Below are 23,483 nucleotides of genomic sequence, written 5' to 3' on the forward strand. Positions count from 1 at the left end.
GCACCTCTGCTCTCTTTGTGTAGCCCAGAGGCTGGATGGAGGGGTTTCTGCACATCAGCCCCACTAGCTCCTGACCAGCTGTGGGAGCCCAGAGCTGCACCCACTGTGACACCCCTTCCAGCGCTTCCTCCGTGTCCTCAGGGACGCAGCAGTCAAGAAGAGCCTTAGGCTTGGGGTCTGTCCATGTTACAGCATAACAGCTGTGCCTGACCATAGGGAGGAGTAACCAGACGGGATGACACACTGCGGCTGCCCATCGGTCAGCAGCTGGCACAGTTTCAGACAACCGTGTTTAGCATCTCATCAGCAAGCTGTGATTAAATCCTGGGCAGCACAAAAAACCACAGGCAGGTAAATTAACAGACAACAAAAATTAGCTCCAGTCTACGTGGCTTGCCAAACTGTAGTTGGTTTCATGTCCTCAAGCGAGTTCAAACATGGTAGCAGTTCCTAATACAACACAAGACTTCAGAAAAAGCCTTAAACCCAACACCATGGGGACGGCAACTGCTGCTGCCTAAGAGGATGAGCTAATCAAATTACACAAGAGGAAGGGGGTGGCAGTTCTCAACTTTCACCTTTTGTGAACTTCTGCAATTTTTACAGGGAGGGTGCTGATACTTGTGAGAAACGTCACCTCCTGTAGATGCACATAGCAAAAGTGCTTCCAGGAACTTGTAGGAAGTAACCATGGACAGCATCTACGGTTCTTAGCCCAAAGTCATCTAAACAGCCTTGCTTCTGCTTTTTCTTTACATCTGTAGCAAGGCCATTGCACAGGGCACGGTGCCATTGTCCCAGTTCAGTAAAACTCATGAGCATGCCCATGGCTTTATCCAGCTGCTTAGGCTGCAGTTCCATCACGGGTTAAGTGAACCTAAAGTCAGTGTCACTCTGGTCCTCTCCCTTCCCTTGCAGTGGCTGTGTGTCCCCATCTCTGCCTTGCATCGCTGGTGGCATTTATCTGACCCCTGGAGCTGAGTGGAGCTCCAGACCCTAATCGGGCAGAAAACTAACTCCAAAAGAAAAAGGAATATTTTTTGGTAAACTACCGTAAAACCACACCCATAAAATCACATCTGATCTGAATCCTCCATAGGACAATTTGAGAAGGCAAGTTACTGTAAATTTAGGCTCTTTGTGCATTTATCATTCTACAAGATGTCAGATATGTTTCAGAACCATAGACAAGTATGAGTAACTAAAGACCGTCTTCTCCAGAAAGTCTTTCTTTCCTGACTCTTTGGGGAAAAAAAAAAAAAAAAGCAATTCTGTTTCTAGCAATTTCTTCTTTAAAGCATTTCCAAAAAACAAAAACCTTGCAAGATTATGGAGAAAAAAAAAATAAATAATAATTTCAATTGAAGGAGAAAATCTTGAGTAATTTCTCAGTCTTTTACTGGAATCCAATAAACACATTACCAAATTACACTGTATATTTTACTAGGCTAAGTTATCTTTGTGTGTATTAGAGGCACAGCATGAAGCAAAACAATAAAAAATATTAACCTCCTTCGTATACCTCAGTAGAGTTATAAAATATCTAATTGAATAAACTACATTTGACATGAACAAATGGCGACATTTCCATGTAATGTTGTCTTTTTGGCTTCCTGACAAAGAAAAGCTTAAGGAACCATGATTTTTGTTTCCTAAGGGCAAGTTCTTCTATTTTTATAAACTCAGCAATCAATAGTAAAGTATGAGCATAAGCACTTTTAATTTATGAACTGTATACTTTGAGCGAGTTTAATAGTTTAATCTTACGCACATTGTTCTAAGAGTGTTTATTTTTGTTGTACTGCGTAGGGCTGCTTAATGGAAAATATTGCATTAAAGCATAAAAGCAGCCATATATGTAGAAAACCAGAGAAGGAATAATTAAGACACAGCAAAATTAATACTGCGCAAATTTCTTGTAAGCAGAAGAGCACCGTTAACTTGAGGGAAAACACAACCTCAAACAGGGAGCCCGCACCAAAGTCACCCCTAGGCAGAAGACCATGAGAAGATGTGAAGATCCTCTCTGTGGCTAGCGCTCAGATGAACAGGCTTCTTCCTCCCTGGCAAGCCCTTGGCACTCCTCTTTTCCCCTTAAAGAGCAGAGCTCAGCCCTCATTCAATATTGGGCTTAGGTGGAGTTTTGTACCCAATTCCCAGCTCTGACGATGCGGCTTGTGCAGCGTGTCCCCTCCGAAGCACCGCTCCAGCGCCTGCGTTTGAACTGACTAGCGGATCTGCCAGTTTGGATGAAGCTGGGAGTCAGCCAGGAGGGGTTACACGTGTTGGTTTAAGCTGACCTAGAAAGAACTTACCATCAACAACACTTGTCTATAAAAACATCGCTCCTATTCATCTCAGAGAATAAGGAGTGGACTTTTCTGAGACTAGCTGCAGAGTGAATCACTGCTGTCCATTATTCACAGCTGAAATATAATGGGACCTGCTGTTAGCGTTAGGGAGACGATGGCTTTCCCCACCAAGCCCGCGTTGAGATCTGGTGAGGGTGTTCACAATGCGTATTTATCATGTAAAAAAGCAGGCTCTTGCACTTTGTAATACTGATGTTAGTCGCAGATGGGCTGCTGGTTGCCATGCAGATAATAATGTTCCAGGGAGTTTCAGTTAATATTAAATGGAAAGTGGCTCAATTTGCATGTCTCTCTAGAAATGACACAAGAACCATCTTGAGAATCAATATTGATAACACTCTGAATGCAAAGCAAAAAAATCAACACGCACAGCAACAAGGAGCACATGTCACATGGAGACTCCAATAGCTGTTAAAAGACTGCAACATCACACAACGGGAAAAGCAGGAAATTTAAAAGAAAGCAAAAAATCAAATTGGGCCTATCCAACTTTGCAAAAAACAACATCAGAGCCAATTCTTCACAACTGTATTCTAATTAAGACCATGCATTAATCAGTGGATTGCAAAATGTATACATACAGCCACTAACTTTACTTGCCAAATCCACGCACCAGTGTAGGTGAGCACCACGGCAGGAAGAGCGCACACAAAGAGCAGGCAGACCCAGGCCAGCTGAGCTGAAGGTCATCACGTAGGAGTGTCCAGGGGCCGGGAAGAGACCTCTAACCACCCCTTGGCAAGGGAACACACAGCCGAGGCGGGCCCATGCTTGCATTATTGGATGTCGGGCTTCTTGTTCTGAAATTTGGCCTATGGAAATGTAATGAGACAAAGCAGCAGGCAAGGAGGTTTGTTTCATAATTCTGACTTTCAACACACATCAGACATGACAAAGAAAAGTGATACTCGCTTGCCCAAGTGCTTCAAGCTAGGATGAAGTGCTCTTGATCACATGTGGCATCAAATGGCTCATTGGCTCTTACCTTTCTCAAAGGAGTCTTGACTTCTCAGCGTGGTTATGCAGTCAATAATTCATGGAAAAATCACAGCATCTGAAGAACAATTTCTACACCAGCCAAACTGACCTCTCTGATAGCCTGCTGTGTTCTCTCAGTGCTGGCTTTCTTACTTCTATTCATGGAGGAAACAGAAGATTTTCAGGAAAACATACGTACAGGATTTTTCTTAGCTTATTTTATATTACCAGTAGCCTTACTTCTGCTAAGTATTCAGCTAAAATAGATCTAATCAACTCATCAAAACAGAGGATCATTCAAATCAAGGCATGGTGTTGAACACCAGACAAGCATGGGTCCTACACACCCTCTGTAGGCAAGTCTCATCATACAAGCAGGATTCTCATTTATGTAATTAAACACGAGAACATGTGTGTATGCACAAGAAAATTATTGTAAAATTATAATAAAATAAAATATATTTATAATATATATATTTATATATATAAATATATAATATATATATTTTTTATATATATATAATATATATATATAAAATTAAAATAAAAAAACCTTATTATGTTCTAAAAAAATTTAAAGCAAGCAAAGCCCACAGCAGACAGAACTAGGAAGGACACCCTGTGGCTGGCTTGGAATTTGAACCAAGGGAACGGCATTTTCCCCTCGGTTCCTCAGTGATGGCACACATTGTTCATCCCAGCGGAGCCCACGTTACGTCCTAAACTTCTCAGTGAAGGACAGCACTGAGATTTTGGACACATGTAAAAGATAGAATATGTTCAAAAACACTGAAAAACTGGTGATGCTGGGGCAAGTGGTAAGCCATAGTGATTCCACAGATCTAGATGTGGCTTCTCTCCTTCGGCTCAGGCTGGAGCCAGGCAGCCTACTCATTTCCTGACGAGCAGGGCAGCATCTTCATTACCCACACGTAAACAGAAGAGAGCGACGTCAGAAACTAACCTGGAATGTGGAAACAATTTGTACATCACTTAGTGGAATGAAGGAAAACAGTACATGAGTAATTGGAGTCCTCAAGGAAGGGAAAACAGAACAACATTGGCGAAGCGTAAGTAAAATACAAATGAGAGTGCCTGTGTGTTCCCTCATCCGCAGTCTCAGCTCTCCAGCGTGCTCACGCAGGCTTGCCCCTCAGTACGGCAGGCAACTTTTCTGCAGTGACAGGAGAAAAATCATATGCTCAGCTCAATATCTCATGATTTAATACCCAAGAAATTAACTTGATTTTTAATGGGTTTTTTTATAGTTTGCTATTTCAGCTGGACCCAGATCATTTTTTCAAAATGATCATCACAGGTTTACCTGTGATTATGGATGTGAATTATCACATTATAGCTGTTGCCACGGAAATAAACTGCAATGTTATAAGCACAAAAATAAAGAGCCTGCTGCAAAGGAAGATGCGGCAGCCACAGCTCTAAGGAAGTGCTTTTTTGGTAATAAATGATGAACTGATTCCTCCAAACCTCCTGAACTAGGGGAGGTAATACAACAGCCCCATTTTGCATTTTTATAGAACTGTGCATAATGTCTCAAATCACTTTAGAAACAGAGTGTGCCTCATGCTTGATGGCTTGAGGTTAAATGGTAGTTTTGTCATACTGGGAACTCAAGTGGGACCTTCTGAAGAGTCTTTGCATTACAGCCTGTTCCTCTGATGCTGAAATACAATCCCAGGAGCACACAGTTGGAAAAAAAAAAAATCTCTTTCATAGCAATAATATGCATGCATGAGCATGACTAAGCTACCTTACAGCAGACCCAGCCTTTCAGAAGCTCCCCTTAGGCAGGAGGATTTCTCCACTGGCCATATCCTTTGAGCCTGTAGCCATGTGACGCCACAGAAAACTATAAGGGTGCCAAAGTCTGATGTGATCTACAGACCCATTTTAAATGGGCGAAAGAAAGAAAGAAAGAAAAGTTCAGTGCGGCTTAGTTATTTTTGCATGGTCAAGGCAAAAACCATGCGGTCAAAAAAGCCTCACTTGCAATCAGTTAAATACAGCTTTTAAGAAAAGCCGTCCCTAACCTCGCTCGGAGGATCCAACAGGCCATTAGTAAGACCCCAAGCGAGCAGCTCGTAGGAGCCCCAGCCCCGCGCTCGCCGGGCTGCCCCACCAGAGATGCCGCCTGCGGAGGTGGCGGCCACGGGGGAGCACACGCCAAGGAGAGACCTCCTGGTGCTGGGGCTGAAGACATGGGTACTACGTAAGTTAAACAATACCGGAGAAGCCCTGACAGCCTTACGTGCTGGTTTGCATCTTGCAACGTCCGACAGCAGGGCACGGGGGAGTCAGGAGCTGTGGGTGCAGCTCCTGTCCCGCGCTACGCGTTCACAGCAAGACATAGGTGCCTGGCCTTTCCGAAGAGCACGTCGGTGCCAGGGCAGGGACGTGGGGTCAGTGGAGCAAGAGAGGACACAAGCCCACCACTCCCACCACAGACAGCAATTAACAGAGGAGAGACACGAGTGAAGTTGCAAGAAAGCTCCTCCGCATTTTTCCTTTCTAATCTGCTTCTCCAGCCCCTCCAGAAGAATGAGAGGATCGGGCTCGCGGTGGCTCCCGCGCACGGCCCTGCCTTACGTGATCTTGAGCCACCCTCGCCAGCTGGGATTCTGCCCCGGTTGGGCAAGGCTGCGAGTCACCGGCCCTGGCAGCTGCCCCTGCCCTACCAGCGCGGGCACCGGGCTGCCGGCCAGCCCCGCCGACCAGCCGCCTCCCGGGGGAAACAGCCTCCCTGGAAGGCACGGGGCGGGCACGGCGGGACAGAGCCAGCAGGCTGGGCTGAACCCACCCTCCGTGTGCGTCGGTGGTCGCCGGGCATCGGGAAAGGAACGTCTGGAGGACGCGGCGGCGAGCTGCGGGCATTCCCAGAGCCCACCCTCCGTCTGCTCTGCGGGTACACGCAAAGAAACTTTGCTTTCGTAGTCTCAGGCCGACTCATGTCACAAACAGTCAATTAGCTTTTTAAAAGTTAAATAAACAAACAGAGCAGGAGATTATAACTGATTAACTGAAGGGCAGGAAACATGAGAAGCTGGTTTGCTAGAAAGAAAAGCTCTTGTGCTGAGATCTCCAGTAATTAGCAGCAACAAGACCTACCAGAAATTTATGAGGGAAAAAAAAATATCGAACCCTTCCTGTTTAAATGTTCTCTTTTCACATGTTTTGCTTGGAAGACTAGCTTAAAATACAAACACAGACTGGGTCTCAAATACGGACTAGATTTATGCTCTGCAAAAGTCATAAGCTCGGATTGCAAATCAAATGAACGTGGATCAATGCGAGCCTTTTTTTTTTTTTTTCTTTCCTCAAAACCTGTGTATTTTGTTAACAACTGTCAGATTGACAGCTTGATACTTTCCTCCAAGCACCTGGAAGGCGAGTCGGTTGCTTCTGGCAAATGCCTCAGATCCTCCTTGGAACACAAGCGGAGACTGAAGCCGCTAGAGAGTAAAAGGAAGACTTCCTTCCCCGTTACTGAACGCTGTGATTCGGTAATAATTTAGCAATTTCAGCCCAGCAATGGCTTGCATGACTTGTTTATCAATCTGCAGCGGAGCTGCTGTTGATTGTGCCGAAGCCTACCTGGTTTCATTATACCTGTCCAGAAGTATCCTCCACCTGGCTCCTGGAGCAGCAGAGTCTCCCCGATTCACGTAATGAGATCCCCAGGCAGAGCTGAAACCCTGACCTAGATTTCAATGGCTCTCCAAGCTGTGTTTATGCATCTTCAGCATGGCTCTGTTTACTCTTTTAAATTGCAGATAAACTGCAAATTAAAGAGGATCCTGGGTCGTTCTTCCCCCCTCCCCCAGCTTAAGTGCATTCATCTCTGCTTCACTGTCCTGGCTTTGCCTTTCTTTGGCTTTGCTGGATATTTCAGAAGAAAATCTGAATCAAAATTAAGGTTTGTTCCAATTGATAGCAAGCCTTATCATACGCTTGGAAAACCAGCACTAGCAGACCAGCAGTAATTTCATTGGGAAGGAGGACAGCAGGTCTGATCCTGATAGCTCGTTAATGTCGGGTTATTTATTCTGCATTATGGTGTGGGAAGGTCCCAGGTGCAATTACAGCTCCGGGGTGCAGGTCTCTGCGCGTGATTAAGGATGGTGCTTAAACTCCAACACAAAGGTGAAGGAGAGGAATATTATTCCATTTCCCTGATAGTAAATTGCAAAACCCCCAAGGTAATCTGCAAAGTAGCACGGAGAACCGGAGGTGGCTCTCAGGAGGTATTTGGCCTAACAGCTCTGAAGTCCCACCAGCAGCGCTGCCGGGGTGTCCAGCCCCTCTCCCGCGCAGGGGTACCGCTGAGGTGTTTGGACCAAACTTCCAGAAATCCTCAGCAGGGGCCAGACTCTTCCCCTGCTGAGATCAGTGGCAGCAGGATTAGGCCACTGCAGCGGATCCTGAAAAACCCTCAAATACAGAGCAGCCTGCCTTCCCCTCCCAAAACCAACCATGGATTTGGGGAACAAAAAACCCCAAAACTTGACCACCTTCCGTTACAGCAGGTGACTGCTGTTTCTCTGCCTGCACATCCTCGCCACAGAAGCTGCTGAGGTTATTAGCACCCACGAACGTCTCGTGGGAAACGAGCAGAGCAGGGGGTTCCCCAATTTCTTTTGCTAGCTTACCACTATTGAAATGCAGGGAGTCCTTTTTCCAGGCTGCAGTCATAGACACAGGAGGTGGTATTCGGCTCCTCGAGCCAGGATCTTGTATTTGTTTAAAAACCTGCCTGTGGACACGCTGGAGGTCCCCGGCTGGGGCCACTCCAGAGCAGGCACGTGCTCTTAGGAGCCTGCTGCAGCCTTGTTCACATTAAAAAGCAAATAAGTGGGTGTCAATTACAGTGTTGCATATTTTTGCCTAAAAATAGCTCTCCCACAATCTTACCCCACTTATTTCAGCACAGCACTGAACTGCCATAAATTTACACTTGCCGGAAAAGAGAAGGAATTACAACATTTTACTTCTTTACATAAATATTTTCTATTTTAGTGCCTAACATTGTGGACTTCCTTTGCAGCCCAGCCCAGAGGTCCCAGCAAAGGTTGACGGTACTTGCAACAGTAAAAATACATTTTCAAAAATCATTTTTAGAAATCCCTGTCAGCGTTTGGATAGCTTCAGAGCTGTGAAAGTCCAGCCGCCCCCAGAAGAGCTGTCACCCACTGGGAGCTCCCCAGCAGCCAGCCCCGCGATTCCACAGGTTGGTGGCACAGGTCTCTACTGCAGGCGGAGGTGGGAGCTGGGAAGGAGCTCTGTCCTTCTCAGCCCGTCACTTTGCACTCTGATTAATCTTCCTGAGGAAAAAAAACAACAACAGCAAACCAAACACAGCAAGGCTGAGACACAGAAGAGAGTGGCAGAATCAGGGCTCTTCCTGCATTCAGGCAGGGCTTGAAGAGCTTTTAAGACTGAGAAAGGAAAAGAGCTCAGCTTTGAATGCATGGGAAGCTGGAGATAAAGTCTGAACAGCCTCCTTTAAATCAAGAACTTCCTTTTCACCTCTGCTTTTGCTGTGTGTGGGGTACCAGAGCCCTTCCCCCTTGCCTGCTCTTTGTGCACCCCAATGGAGACCCCGCGGGGCTGAGTTCTGCCCCGTCCTGCTCCCAGTGCCTCGAGGAGCCATGCCTGTGCCCTGGGACCAACCCTGGAACAAAGCCCTGCTCTGTGTGATGGGAGCTGAGAGAATCAATGGTCAGGTGAGCAGGAGGTCCCACTCCCACCCCCGCTGTAGGTTGCACCCTCCCGAGCGGCCCTGTGCTGGGGATCTGGCAACCACATGGCCGCTCAGACCCCTCTCTCCTCTGCGTGAAAGCCACCCCACCACAAAATGCTTCAGAGTAACACTGGCAGGGATGGGGAGCAAGGGGAGCAAGGGGAGCCAGCCCACCCCCTCCTCTCACAACGCACAGCTCTGCCAGACTGAGCAAGTCCCTAAAGCACTCCCCGCTGGGTGGAATGCTGTAAGCCTGCTGTGAAGCCACCTCCTCACGGGCACGGTGCTCCACACCTGAGACAACGACCAGCACTCAGGCCGATAGCCGGCCAAAAGAAGAGCAGCAAAGCTTTGTCCGGGAAGGGATGTTAGCTTTTCCTCCAACTGTTCACTGAGAAAAGTTTGGAAAGCGGTGCCCATGACGAGGTGGGTATTACCTTCCGTTGTTCGGCAAAGGCATGTGAAGGGCAGGCACCGTCTGGCACGGCACCGCCTGGCACGGCACCGCCTGCAGCCGCGCTTCCAGCAGGCGACGGGGGCCATTTCTACTCTGACCGTTTTCTCCACAGATACATTCATGAAACTGCCTCTACTCAAAGCCCGTTGCTGGCCCTGCCTGTGCAGCCTGAACACTGCCCTGCTGTTTTCAGTCAGAGCTTTCCATAGCCCTTTTGCAGGATGAAGTCCCCGTCTCTAAAGCACTTGCATCAGTGGCCTCTTCTGTTCGTTGTTAATGTCCAAAACATGATTGTAAAATGGTACAGTTGGTTAAATGAGAAAATCCAGTTTTTTCTAGCCACCCTGATGGCACTATCATGCTCTGTTGTGATGGCCATGACTGTGTATGTTATAGTGCCCGTTAAATCTCCCTGTTCAGGCTTATCTCCACTGGTGTGACCTGCCGGTGAGGCTGCTTGGTGCGTCACCCTCCGTGCCTCACTCTCTCAGCTCCAGTCTGTTCCTCTGTTCCTCCATATGGCACAAACCGGGGCTGTGATACTGATTAGAAGAGCTTTAAAATTTATCTTGTTCGATTTACATCTTCAAAGGTCTCCAAAAAATGTAAATCTGTATTTTTTTGGGGAAAAAAGAAAAAGTTCGTTTCTGAACCATGCGACAAAAAGCAAGGAAATGGAGCGGCTGTGCCGCTGCAGCGAGGGGAGAGGCTGGAGGAGTCCCCTACCCCTTCGAGACTGCTGTGCCTCCTGGGACACGCGAATGCATTGTGGGCTTACGTATTGCCTGCATTTTGGGATGGGTCCCTGGGAAGATGTGTGACCTGTATAAATACAGATTAATACAGTCAGAAAGATTTGGATGCTTAAATCGGTAGCTTTTAGAACAGATGGCTGCTGCAGACCCTGTTGCCTCAAAAAAAGGGGGGGGGGGGGGGCATGGGGATGCAGGAAAGAAAAGGCCATTCCCTGCCCGTGTGTTCCCATCAAACACACATGTGCCTTTTATTTATTTATTTTGGCACGGCACTGGGGAACCACGAGATCAATAGCGGACCATAATGAGCTAAAGCCGCTGACCAGGGCTTAGCTGCGTTTAATGAAAACTCCGTTACACGCACAGCGTTAGCGAGGTGTGCCCAGGGAGCGGTGCCCGGTGCTCTGGAGACCTTCCTGCACCCCACTGCCTCTTCCTTCCTGCACCCCACCGCCTCTGCCAGGGGGACACCTCTGCTCAGGGACCCTGCCTCCCCTCGGCCGGGACCTGCTGCCGGCGGTCAGTGGCCGGTCCCCCATCGCGGCAGGGCTGCACGCCCGCGCCGGTCCCAGCGAGTCCAGCGGAAGGGAACTCACCCTTCAAATTAGAGGTGCTTGGGGAAAGTAATTGAATAAACAACAAACTACCGACCGACAGCATTTGCAGATGCCCTAAAGGTGATACGGGATCTTTTATGTTCTTCTAAATTAGATTCACAGAAATTCATTTGGTGATGCCAATACTGCAGACCCAGGAGCAGTAAATCATCCTTTATGGGCGCATAAATACGCGTTTCGTTCTCTGTCACATTTAGTATCGGCAATGATTTCACACGCAGCTGTAGATCAGCTCCCTTTTGATCACAATCTGCCACCCTTTTCTAGCCATTCAAATTTATAGCAACGTTAATAGTTCAAAAATAATAGTGTTTACTGTGTACTAGATTTCAATAAATTAGGAGGAAGCAACAGTTCCTAACAACGACTCCAGAAAGCAACAAAGCTGGACCGAATGTAAGCTTTTTCACCCCGATTAACACATCCTTGTCTATTGGCAGAAAGTTTCCATTGCAGCTGTGAGAAAATAATTCCATGGATTATGTCACATTGATTCAAAGTGAAATTCAAAGCCAAAGAGAAACCAGAAGAGCATTCCCTATGTTCTTACAGAAAATATCACTGCTTCAATTAGGTGCTACAGATGCTTGGAGTAAACATATTTTCCACTGGTTTTCTTAGAACCATACCCACTTAAATCTCCAATATTCTTCTGCATGTTCATTTTTCATCCCAGTTTAATACCACGCCTCTGGGTGTTGGTGGTTAAGGGGATACTGCCAAGCAATGCAAGCCAAGAAAAGCTGGGATAAGAAGGGAAAATATGGCCTTTATATAGTAAATAAACTTTTCAGCCTTAGTGTTATGGCTGCTGTCAGCATAACTCAGAGGGGAAAAAAAATAACCCAGTGCTAGTTGTACCTTTCATTTCTTGGACCATGTGAATGTCCAGTTCTCCAGCTTTCAATCTGCTCCCAATCCAATGGAAATAATGCACACAATGAGCATTCAAGCCGCTAATAAATCTCATCTTTGTGCAGAATCACTGGGATTCAGCGTGAAAACAAAACTAGATAAGGCTTTTCAATATTTCAGTAAATACTGACTTTTTTTCCCAGTAAAAACTTTAGTTCTAGGGAATCTAAATATACTGTTGATATAACAAGCACATAGCAGTAAAGTCAGAATTGAGACCTGGAGCACCTCTAAGTAGTACATGTGAACTGTACTTAAATACATGTAACACCTGTATGGATCTCTTCCAAGCAATAATAAAAGCTAGCAGCCTTATTGCCAGAATAAACTGGGAGCATCCCAAATACCAACAATCTGGAAGATAAAAACCTCCTCACGTACAGAAGTCCCTCCCAGGAGCGCTGACAGTTGCGGTGGCCCCGAGGCGGGAATGCCGATGGAGATGCACCTTCCTCCCCGGCTGCAGCTTCACCTTCCCACGGCACCTGTGATGGGAAGCTGGAACCGTGGCTCTCCCGCTCACTGCTCGGCAGGAGCCCACTTCTTGTCCTCGCAGCGCTGATCTTGGTCCTACTTACGGAGCCAAGTCCCCCCGAACGTGCTGCACTGTTCCCCGTGTGCACCGACAGAAAACTTTCACCCCAAGTTGTTATTGTGTATATCCTTCCCTTGCAAAAGCATGGGCAGGGGAGAAGGAGGGGAAGAAATCACCAGGTTTATAGGTGTTATAAATGCAGCTTACTTTAGAGCTAAAACATCCTGGCAGATGGTACCCAACATCTGGGAGAATGTTAATGCCCAGATATAAAATTTGTTTTCTTTATTTCTCTTTATTGGGACCCTATTTGGTTACAGTGTGTTATAAGAAGATCTATTTCCTAGGCTTGTCTCTTAAATTTAAATCTCAAAGCAACGTTTATAAACATTACAACTTATCAGTTATTACTGTAGCGCAGGGCTGAATTCAGATCAGTGATGGCATGCGTAAATATGTCACGTAGAAGTACATCTGACATTTTACCAAACAAACCTCTAAGAATTTTTTTGTAAAAAGAGATGGCTGAGAAGGAATAAAAAATAGATTAACATACCCCATGAAAACAAATGGTTTGACCTTATAGCAATAAATGTAGGAACAGCTCCATTAATCACATAGAAACCCCCCAAATGATAAAGGTTTGCTGTTTGGGGGCAGGAACTATCTCTCTCTCTCTGTTCCTCTCCGACAGCAGCGGGCAGAGCAGGTAGCACGCGCCAGGGCAAGCACCCCTAAAAGCCCTGCAACAGCTCTGCCGGACAGCCCTTCCCAAGACACAGGCTCCCGGTCCCAGGGGAGCAGCCCGGGGAGGCTGCTGCATCGGCGCTCCCCGAGCCTCTCCCGGCAGGACACCAGGGAGCTGCGAGCGCTTCGCTGGGGACCAGTCCCGAGGGTGACGCTGGGCTCCTGCCCGGGAAGCCTTGCCCACCCCCGCGCGTCGGGGCTTGCTGGGCTGCAGGAGCACAGCACGCTTCCCACCCGTACCTTGCCCTTTCCTGGAATTTGCTCATTTTTCAGAGTAGGTGGGGAAATGTGGATTTCCCTCTTCTGGCCGCCGCCACGGCAGCTCTCCCCTCAGCCCCCCTGGGGTGCCGTGCAGATTTTGCTTTTCATCAACCAGGCAGGAAAACCACAGGCCCTCTTGGTTTAGAATAGCAGGTCAAGTCTGTTCCCAGCTGAAATACTGCAGGAGAAAACAACAATCAAAAGAAGGAGAGCTTCTTCCCGGCCCCGGCGCTGCACTGAGCCCCCCGTGCCAGCTTGCCGGGGGCTGAGGGAAGTGAGCAGCTCTGTTCAGCTTGCTAAATTAACAGCTAGGCTAGCAAGGTCTGTCTACAACAGCTGCACACCTGAAAAGCCTAAAAAATATTCCCATCAGAGGCGTTGGAGTAAGGGACCTGGAGACACATGTCTTTTAAAGCCTGTATCTCTGCTTAATATCTCTGTTTTCTTCTGCCACAAACGCAGGCGAGAGTAGACAGGTGAGGGGAGGACGCCGGTGAACAAACCTGCCGCAGAGTCTGCAGACAGCCCAGCTGTTACCAGAAATGTAGATGGAATGGGAATATTTGCTTCAGACCAAGTAAAAATCTAACCCTAACAGCTTGTTTCCACAGCCCAAGCCCTGTTGCAGTGCGTTAGCGGTTATTGCTCCAACCTCTTGCCTCCCTCACTTCTACATCCAGCTCCCAGGGTCACCGGCGACGCACGGGCTGCCGGAGGTGGTGCTCAGCATGGGGACGCTTCTGGTTTCTTCCCTCCCTTCCAGCGTGCATCGTGGCGTGCCCTGGAGGCTCTCCCTCCCCCTCCCCAGCACGGCTGCTGGGGTGGCTCAGCCCCCCCCTCCTGCCTCACCCCCCCACGCCGGGTAGTCTCGAGCTACCGCTTTCGGGTTTGGATGGGCAGGAGTGGTCACACACAGAAAGGCTGATGAAGAGCGAGGCTGGCGTTCATTCCAAAGCATGTGCAAATCGAGTTGCCGCTCTGTGGGTCTAAATTTTGGACCCTCGGTTTGAAAGATTTAATTTACCAACTTATTTCCTTGTTCTACTGCTAATTCACCAATATTAAATGGAGTATTAACATTTAAACTAAAAAAATAAATAAAATAATCCCCAAAAGCAGAGATAATGCTCTACCTTGCATAAAATGCTAGCAGGTTAGCTGAGGTACAGCCTCTGCCCGCAGAGCCCTGGCTCTGTTATCAGCATCTTGGTGAAGGATGATGAGTGCAGAACTACTCAGAGCTGGGCACTGACAGTAAGCAGTACAGCAGCCAACAGCCTTCACCCACTTGTAAGACACTCTCTTGGTGTCTTACAAGAACAGGTTTATAGAGGTGACAACCTTCTATTAACCGGTGGCACCTTGGATCAGGGGCGTCTTTCCATGAGCTCTTGTAAAAGCAGTTACAAATTCCTCAAGGAAAAACAAACTGCAGAAGGGCATATCTTTTACAAGTGCTCTATGAAGTAATACTGGAAAAAAAAGGATAGACTCATTCTCAGCCCCACCCTTACATCAATTCATCATGAAAAAGTACGTTTCTGCCCTTGTGTTATGGCAGTAGCTTGAGATTTCCTTCCTGTCACCTCCTAACAGAGCAGTTCTCTCCCCACCGTGGCATCTGTCTTGCTTACCATCAGCTCAGAAACTTTGCTGGGGATTCCCAGCATCACGTCCTGACAACCCCGCCAGTCAGGTCTGGTGGAGAAACCTGCAGCCACCCTGTGTCATACGCTGGTGCTCTCTCGGGGGTGTTACCGTACCGGAGGATAACACAAGCTGCTATAAGCTAAATGACATTTTTTACCTTCCTTCCCCAGCATGGGACATTTCTCTCCAGTGAAGTCATGTGTTCTCCTGAAACTTTCCATAACCTTTGGCCACCTAAATAGTTGTATGTAAGGAGAAGAGAGAAAAGAGCCTGAATTCACTTTTGCAAACATTAGCATGGTCTGCAAGAAATGAATAGGCTGATGAGCTAAAATGAGAGTGCTTTTAATAGCAAAAACATGTTTTCTTTGGCTTACATGCAACCTAGAGCTTCCCAGGTGCTCAAGCTTAAACTAGTCATAAAGATCTAGAAAGGCATTAATTTTTTAACAGGCACAAAAGGAGGCCTGAGGAAATGATTCCTCCTTCCTCCTATTCAGTGCGTGGGTACAGCTAACCCTGGTTCTTGGATCACAGTGCGATTTTTTGTCTGCTCTGACAGCCTGAGTTTTATTTTTCCCTTCATTTCCTTCCTGCTAAAGACCTCATTGGTGCACAAAGCCTTGAAGTTTACCCGTGCTCTCTTAGCAGGAACGCAGCTTTGGGTGAGCCCAGTTTGAAGCCAGCCACTCAAGCCCCAAAGATGGACACTCGCCCTCAGAGGTGCAGCCGGAGCCCACCAAAAGCTGACACTGGCAGCTTCGTGTCTGGGTTCTTCAGCTGGTAGTCAGAAGGGAGGTGTGGGGCAGAACCGCTCATTTCTCACCCCCAGGTAAAGGCATCCTGCGTGGGACGGGGCGGATGTCATGGGGACTAACGTAGCGACGGCCTCGCCAGGCTGCAGCACCCGTCCCCAAACGGGGAGGTGATCTCCTTCCCTGCTACGCTGCCCATGCACCCAGAGCCTCGGGGCCGCGGGCTGGTTGTCCAAGTCATCCCTCTGGCCCTGCTGATTAGAAATACAAGCAATTCATCTCCTGCCTGAATTTACAGTGAATGCTTCCTGTCGGGGCAAACAAACTGCTCTGAGGGATTGTCCTGGGAAATCAACGGCTATAACGATTTCCAGAAGCTGGTGATGGCGCACGCTGTTCCCAGGGCAGATGACTCAGTGGAGTCATCTTGTCATGGTGATTCGTTCTCAGCCTCGGACACTAGAGCCCCCAAAAGTGCCTTTTGCCACACAGCACCCTGGCTTTACAGCTGGCCTGAGACAGACGCTGCCGGGAAGGGACGGGGGAGCTAATTAATTCTTCCTGCCTAGCAGAGTGGGGACCCAAGAAGCAATTGCTGTCTCCCCGTAAGGAAACGCGATTAGTGGCTTTACCTGGGTGGCAGATGGAGTTACTGACCCCCACCCCCCAAACCTGGCATTTCTGCTTTCCCATGCCACGTATTTCACACCGCCATGTATGACCCTTCCCTGGTTCCCATCTCCCTGCTGCGGCCACGAGCTCTCTGGAGCAAGGAGCTGCCCCGTATTCGTGTGATACCTCCCATCACAGACCCTGTCCCAGCTGAGCCATAAATACAGTAAGTCGGTGTTGGCTTCTGCCAGGCTTTTACCATCACCACCATCAGCCTTGGAGCGGGTGTTTCCCAACTATCTCATTCAATGCTGGCTGCATTTTTTCACAACAGTTTATACAAGTTGTGACTCAGTTAATTAAAATAAAAAAAAAAAAAAAAAAAGAAAAAACCCCCAATCAATCAAAATTATCCAGATGAATCGTTTCTTATGTTCATTTGTTTAAGCTGTATTGAGCAATATTTTCTCTCCGCACTTAACTAGGGTGGAAACAATGTAGTTTTGAGAAGCCCTTACATCAAGCTAAGACATACTGCGAAAGACAGGCTTTGCGAAAGAAAGAGCTAAAGTAGGGCAAAATAAAACAGGCAAAAGGGACACATGTTCCTCATCTATCGCATCATTTGATGAGATGCTCTCAATGAAGTTAGTTTTAAGAGCTGACTGCAACTGCTCTTCCTAAGGAGTTTTCAAGAGAAATCACTAGACCCTGAGCTTTATGTTAATCCTCCATACAAAAACTTAGTTTATTTGCTGTACGGAAGACTATTTCAACTCAGCACTGAATTTCTATTCAAACCTCTAAGTGGAGCATGAATGGGGTGATGCTGGGAGCCTTCTGTGTGCCCACTGGATCAAGTCTGGTTTATCTGTTATGACCCGGGTGTATGATTTCTACTAAGGCAAAATAATCCAACTTTATGCTGTTATGCAGCTCCTCCGAGCCGTAGGGAACATCTGCAGTCATTTTGGAATACTTCAGCGCTGCAAAGCCCCCAGCGAATCTTTGCAATGCCCGCAGCCAAGAGAAAAACAGCCAGGAAGAACTACATGAAAACAATGAAAAGGCATGTCATACTTTGAGCACTGGGCAGAAAAGCTCAGTCTTGACCTACTGCCCGGCACCAGCCTTGTGACACGGAGAAAAAGGTGGGATGCCAGTACTTGATCCCCCGTCTTTCCAAGCAAGCCAGTGATGTTCTGGTTCCTACGCGTGTCCAACCCAAAGTTTATCACCTGCTTCTCACTTCCCTGTGCCCTTTTCCCCAGCCACGCAGCACCGCGATCAGGGGTGATGCTTTCAGCCTCGACTGGGGACTGCAGCCAGCTGAGAGTCCCAGGCAAGACCGTCCTCACAGGGGCACGCACACAGACGCTGATTACGTCCAGCTCGTTGCTGTTATGCTCCGCAGGGTGGGAACACTCCACACAAGGTGAAGTCAGAGCTACTGCTCTTGTCCTTAGCCAATATATTGAACTACTCTATCTTTCAAATGTATTTATTCACTCGTCATTTAAAATAACAGGCAGAGTTGATGACAGAAGAACAATCTTTCCTGGCCCTTTTTATTTCAGTCCTTCCAAAATATTTTGGCTCAGCCTTTGACTGTCTCTAGGGCCACTGTGTATCTGTATTATCAAGCCTGACTTAGCAGACCTTACGGTGGGCCATGGGTGACAAGTCAAGAATTGCCATTCAAGAAGCAGTTCAAGAAACTCCTGACAGAGCACCTACCCCACGGCGAGTTAGAGTCACGGGACAGCATCAGACTGCTGTGGTTTAGCCAGAACGCTGGCACAGAGCCACCGTTGTGACCTCCCAACCAGCTCAGCTTCAGCGATCTTCTGCACTGCATCTGCCACCAAGAGACACGGGCTTTGCATTCAAGAGGTGTCTTCCCTGCCTGGTACACTACACCAGGTTGCCTTATTGTCATTGAGCTTCAACTAAGAAAAAGCACAGGAAACTGTTATATAAGCACACGGGTGTTTTGTTAACGCCAAGGAAGGTTCACGACCACATTCAGAACATGAAGGGTACATAAGTGTTGCAGAATTTGTGCTAAAACTTGTAAAAAAAAAAACCCCAAAACAAGCCAACAACAAACCCCACGCTAAAAAACAACCCGGAGTTTTGCTGCTTTTTCAGTTCGGTTGCAAGAGACCAGATGTTTTCAGGCTGCTAGATAGAGAGTTCAACAGCAAGTTCAGTTCAGTGTCAGCTATTAGTCTGAAATACAGCCATAAGGACATAAGTGCTATGTACAAGATCATCTCATTTTTCGAGATTAGGTGATGACTTGAACGCAAATACCTGCCACAGTTAGGAGCAGATCTTTTGGAAGGATGGAAGGCAAAGGGAAGGAGATACGGTACTTATTCAGATAGTACAGATGGCCCTTTTAATAAATTAACAGACTTATAAGAAAGTTCTAATTAAAAGGCTGTTTATACGACAGCAGTTTAGGAAACTTGTAAGCTGGAAAAAACTTGAACGTTTGACAGGTATGATGATGACTTCCAGAGATCAGTGATGGATGCTGAGTCATGGACATTTTGGCCAAAAACCAGGTTCTTACCGGTAACTCCTCTGGGAAGCCAGGTCTTACATACATCTATAAATCTATTTTGTTCTGCTACAGATCTTGTCCTGCCAAGTGCATGGACAGGTAATTGCCAAACCTGTAACCACCCAGAACACAACATGTAGTTCCAAAGAAAGGTGGTTTTAGAAGAAGTAAAAAAGGAGAACATAGTAAATATCTCCTTTGGAGCAGGCTGCAGCAATGCCATAAAACCTGGAAGCTGAGCTTTGCACTGAGAGAGATATCTTCCATATATAAAAGCGTAACACAACAGAAAGCAAAACCCTCACAGCTGTGTACTCTTAGTAGTTACGTGTGGTGAAACCTGCGCTAGCTCCAGCGATAGCACACGGAGCCTGCCCAGCCCAGCTCTCTAGGACATTTCTTGGACCTACCCCTAAAAACTGAATGTGCAGGACATGGGTTTTGCAATATGTTAGTTGTACTTGTTAAAAAAAAACTTTCCATAACACATACCGATACCGTCTTCTGTCATGGCCTAAAAACCGCTTTAAATGACAATTTCCTCAAAAATCAAACAAAAATTTATATTGAGCTGAAAGATGATGACAGACTTCAGTGGGATTAAGCAATTTTTCTCAGCATTTTTGTGGGTTTAACTAAACCCAGAGATTACAAGCAGAAAGGAAAGAACCACCCCCAGATTTTCCATTAAAAAAAAAAAAAAGTGAAGAAAAGAGCGAAGAAACATTCCGAAAGAACTATAGAAGGTAAACAGGCTAGTTAGACATGACATACCATAGCCTTGACCTCCCATGAAGAAGTCTCTGCTATTCCCATTCCAATCAATCGCTGATACAGTTTTCTTCTCACCCAGCAGCTCCAGCTGTTCCTGAATGTTTCTGCTCTCCAAGCTTGCAAAAGAGAGCGCGCACAGGCAGGAAAGTAAAACACAATTAAAAAACCCAAACCAAACCACAGTAAAACCTTTGGCTCTATGAGCACCAAGAGACTGACCAAAACTGCGGCACCTCCTCAAGTTGCTTCCCACAGCTCTCCGGTGCCGCGGCCGGCACGGAGCGATCCCGTGGGGAGGGCGCAGCAGCCCGCACCTCCGCCTGCCCTTAGAGCCCGGCTTGGGCGAAGCTGGGCAGGTACTGGCCCATCAGCCACCCTGCGAGAGAAACACAAGTGGGGCAAGTATCACAGAAAAGCAGGCTGCTTCTCCAGAGCAATTCGGGGAAGTTGCAGTCAATGAGTCACCCCTAGTCACAGAGGGGAAAAAAAAAAAAAAAAAAAAGCACGTATAGGTCTTACGAAGTCAGATGGACTGATTGCACCAGCTTCGTAATGGGAATCTCAGATTAAAGCATCTCACCTGCTGCTTCAGGAGCGCTGTACAGCCCTCCAGATGACAGAGGTGGTTATTTTGAATGCACAACACGTACGATTGCTAAGAGAATAAACCTGAATCACACTGGATGCTTTTGTTAGAACACTTAGGAAAAAATGTAGTCGTCTGACACGGAAAACCACATTGTAAAATTAGAGGTGAAGCCTGCCAGGATGGATTTAGCTATATTTATGAAGTGCCCATCAGTGATGTGGATATTGTCCAAAAAAATTAAACAATGTACTTGATTGCTAGAGGAAGGACCAACGATCAACTGAAGTTCACGGAGGAGCTTGTGCATTTTCACACAGAAGACTAGGGCAAAGGTGTTAATGGTATATACACCCTGTATGTATATTGGAATTTAGAATGTATTTTTATTATATACATTATTATACATGTGTTTGTGCGTAGAAATTATGTACCAAAATTCATATTGCTATTTCAGCCTTGAAGTTCTCACAAGTGCTTTAGTTCTGACATCACCTCCATGCCCCAGGGCCCCCCACTACCTTCGCCCAGCGATGCCCGTGGTGGGAACGCTGCCTCTCGCCTGGGCAGCCCTCCCCAGCCACACCACGGATGCCCCAGCCATCGCCTAGCTCGTTGTCAGCCGTTAGCAGTAGAGATGTTAGGGCCGCTTTCCGGCTTTTGTGTCACCCTTCCTTGGCGACACAAGTCTGCGGACCGCTTTCGTATTGCCAACAGGAGATACTGCCACCTGAGATAAATCTCACCGCAAACGATGTTCATATACAACACGCGACTCGGCAAGTTAATGCGGCAAGTCTCACTGAAAGTATGTCTGTGAAACAGCGTCTTGATAGTTTAATCCTTGCTCGGACCCGAAAATTGGCAACTTTCTAATCACTCAAATAGTAAATCAATACATTCTAGGATATTAAATCTGAAATAGAGTAAAAAAGAGTGAAGTAAATAGCAATATCTCTTACGCAGACAAGAAAAGTCTGCAAAGATTTTTCTGAGCAAGGCTGGGAAGTCGGATTTAACTTCTCTCTTAAATAAGCAATAAAAGAGAAAACAAATGTACTTTTAACCAAGTTATTACAGTTATTAGCTACTTCTTACGTGATCACCAAAGAGTTAAGTACCAAAGGCCGGCAGTTTTTCCAGGGTGTTTTGCATTTTTCAATCTTTCGACTGAGAGCCATCGAGCACATTACCGCACGCGAACCTCTCCCACCGGCACCCGTTCCTCGCTGTAAATGGCTGGCTTCTGCTCCGGCTGAAAGCCGACCCGGTGCCAGAGCTTGGGAGGCTTGGGGACTGCTGAGCGCCGCTCCAGCGAGCTGGGGCAGTAGCCAAGCCGCACAGGAAAGGACAAATCAGGTAACTTGTTACAGCAGCTATTTTTCCGCTTACGCTTTTTCTGACTCCAAATAAGCATATAAACCAAAACGCAACGGCGAAGCGCATCTGAGTGTAGGCGAGGTCAGGGAGGGAGGCAGGAGGAGCTGCCCTGCCGACGGGCTGAGTCACCGCGGTGCTGGGATTAGGGTCAGTGGCGACGCGGGATGGGGTAGGGAAAGGTTTGGGGCGCAGCCAGCCAGCCCTACTGTGGGCTGAGGACATGCGGGGAGGGGCAGGAGACCCCAAGCAGCTCCGGGGGAGAAAAATGCCCCCAGCAACACGTGGTCCTGCTCCATCAGTCGCAGGTCCGGCCCCGCAGCAGGAGGGATGGGTTTTGAGTTTCCCAGTATATGCTGAACATCTGGTTCGTTATTTTCAATTAAAAATAAGCGAGCCGTACTAGCTCCTTCAAGGACACTGCTGTTCAGGCTGCTTTTCTGCACAGCATACTGAACTGATTTAGAGGGCGAGAGAAACTGGGTTTGGCGACTCGAATGTTTTGGGGGTTTTGGCAATGTGACAAATCTTCCTGATGAGATGTATGCATGTAATGCCCTTTCTCCTTTCCCTTGCTGTTCTCAACTCAGGCATCTGTAAGCACTTCTTTTTGGATCATCTGGAAGTGACATTTGGAATAAGTTAGATTTTAAGTAGAGCACAAACTCTGCTGATAATAGACACTGGATCCAAAGGGCCAGTTCTCTCTTAGTCAGCTCTGCAACAGATAAATTTTAATAGGTAACACAAACATGTGGGATTCACCAGCTTGGACAGTAATTTACCTATCATTAACAATCATTACTTCATCCTCTGCTAATACAATTATACCAAGTAACTAAAGAGGATTAATTGCTCTGTTGAAATACCTTGTGCAAAATAGCTAACTAAGAGAACAAAAGACAAATATTCCATCTATTTTGCTTGTGGTGATGTATTTATCATCCTGGTTTTGCTTGGCTCTGATTTCTGATTATATGGAACCCAAATGACAAAATGTACAAGAATAATTAGCAACTTGCACACAGAGAACAGGAAAGGCTCTCCCATGGGTTTCATGCCTGACTCTGCTCCTTTGAAACGGTGAATCAGCGGAGGTCCAGGCAGTCAGCGGAGCTCTGCTGCTCTACAGCTGCCGAGGCGATGGAGAGTCACAGTTTCAAAAGCTTCAGATAGAATTACAGCACACTTGACACGTTACTGGTACACAGATCTAACTCTGCTGATTGCAGCAGAACCTCTTCTCTTTCCAGATAGGTATTCTGTTGTATTCAAGCAAAACTGCCTTTTCTTTTAACTGAACCTTGCATGGGACAATCCCGTTCCATTGCGCAGGCAGGACCCACCACTCCAGACGTGGGGGTAGGGAAAGCATCAATTTAAAGTCACATCATAGCAGTGATTTAGAAAGATGCGTTGAGTGCACGGGCACAGCCATCTGCCATGTATATGTACATGGACTGAAGAGCCTCTGTATGCTGCCAAAGAGCTCCGGACCCACGAGGGATTCCTGTGGCAAAGCCCTTGCAAGGCGGAGAATATTCCCATTCATTTACCTCTCCGTAAATTGGCAAAAGCCACCTCCTGCAGCTCGGGGCTCAGCAAAGCTCCTGGGCAGAGGTTTTATTTCTTCCTAAGAGCCTACACACTCATAACGCTCAGCGCTCTTTCCTTTAACAAGATTCAAAGCCCCAGTGCCAGCAAGGATGAAAAGCCACTGGCGGCACGTGCGCGATTTGGTATGCAGCCCTAGTCTCACTCC

The 23,483-nt window shown here is 47.2% G+C and overlaps 1 protein-coding gene and 1 long non-coding RNA gene across 3 annotated transcripts in view; both read right to left on the minus strand.

The window, feature by feature from the left end:
• SERPINE2 (serpin family E member 2) overlaps positions 1 to 10,815 on the minus strand; it is a 57,428-nt gene extending 46,613 nt beyond the window's left edge. Inside the window, exon 1 of the mRNA XM_075761015.1 lies at positions 10,811 to 10,815. The gene's annotated coding sequence lies outside the window, so the exon portion shown is untranslated. The remainder of the gene's footprint in view (positions 1 to 10,810) is intronic.
• A 32-nt stretch (positions 10,816 to 10,847) lies between these two features.
• Positions 10,848 to 20,323, minus strand: LOC142602913 (uncharacterized). Of its 2 annotated transcripts, XR_012836751.1 has the most exons (5): positions 19,978 to 20,323; positions 19,759 to 19,874; positions 15,203 to 15,279; positions 11,799 to 13,573; positions 10,848 to 11,653 (listed from the first exon to the last, which is right to left on the minus strand). It is a non-coding gene; the product is annotated as an uncharacterized LOC142602913 (long non-coding RNA). The 2 variants fall into 2 exon arrangements; XR_012836750.1 differs by having other exon boundaries at positions 10,848 to 13,573; positions 19,978 to 20,311.
• Between the last annotated feature and the right edge of the window lie 3,160 nt (positions 20,324 to 23,483).

The sequence above is a fragment of the Balearica regulorum genome, chromosome 9, assembly GCF_011004875.1.
Source record: "Balearica regulorum gibbericeps isolate bBalReg1 chromosome 9, bBalReg1.pri, whole genome shotgun sequence".
Classification (NCBI taxonomy): Eukaryota; Metazoa; Chordata; class Aves; order Gruiformes; family Gruidae; genus Balearica; species Balearica regulorum.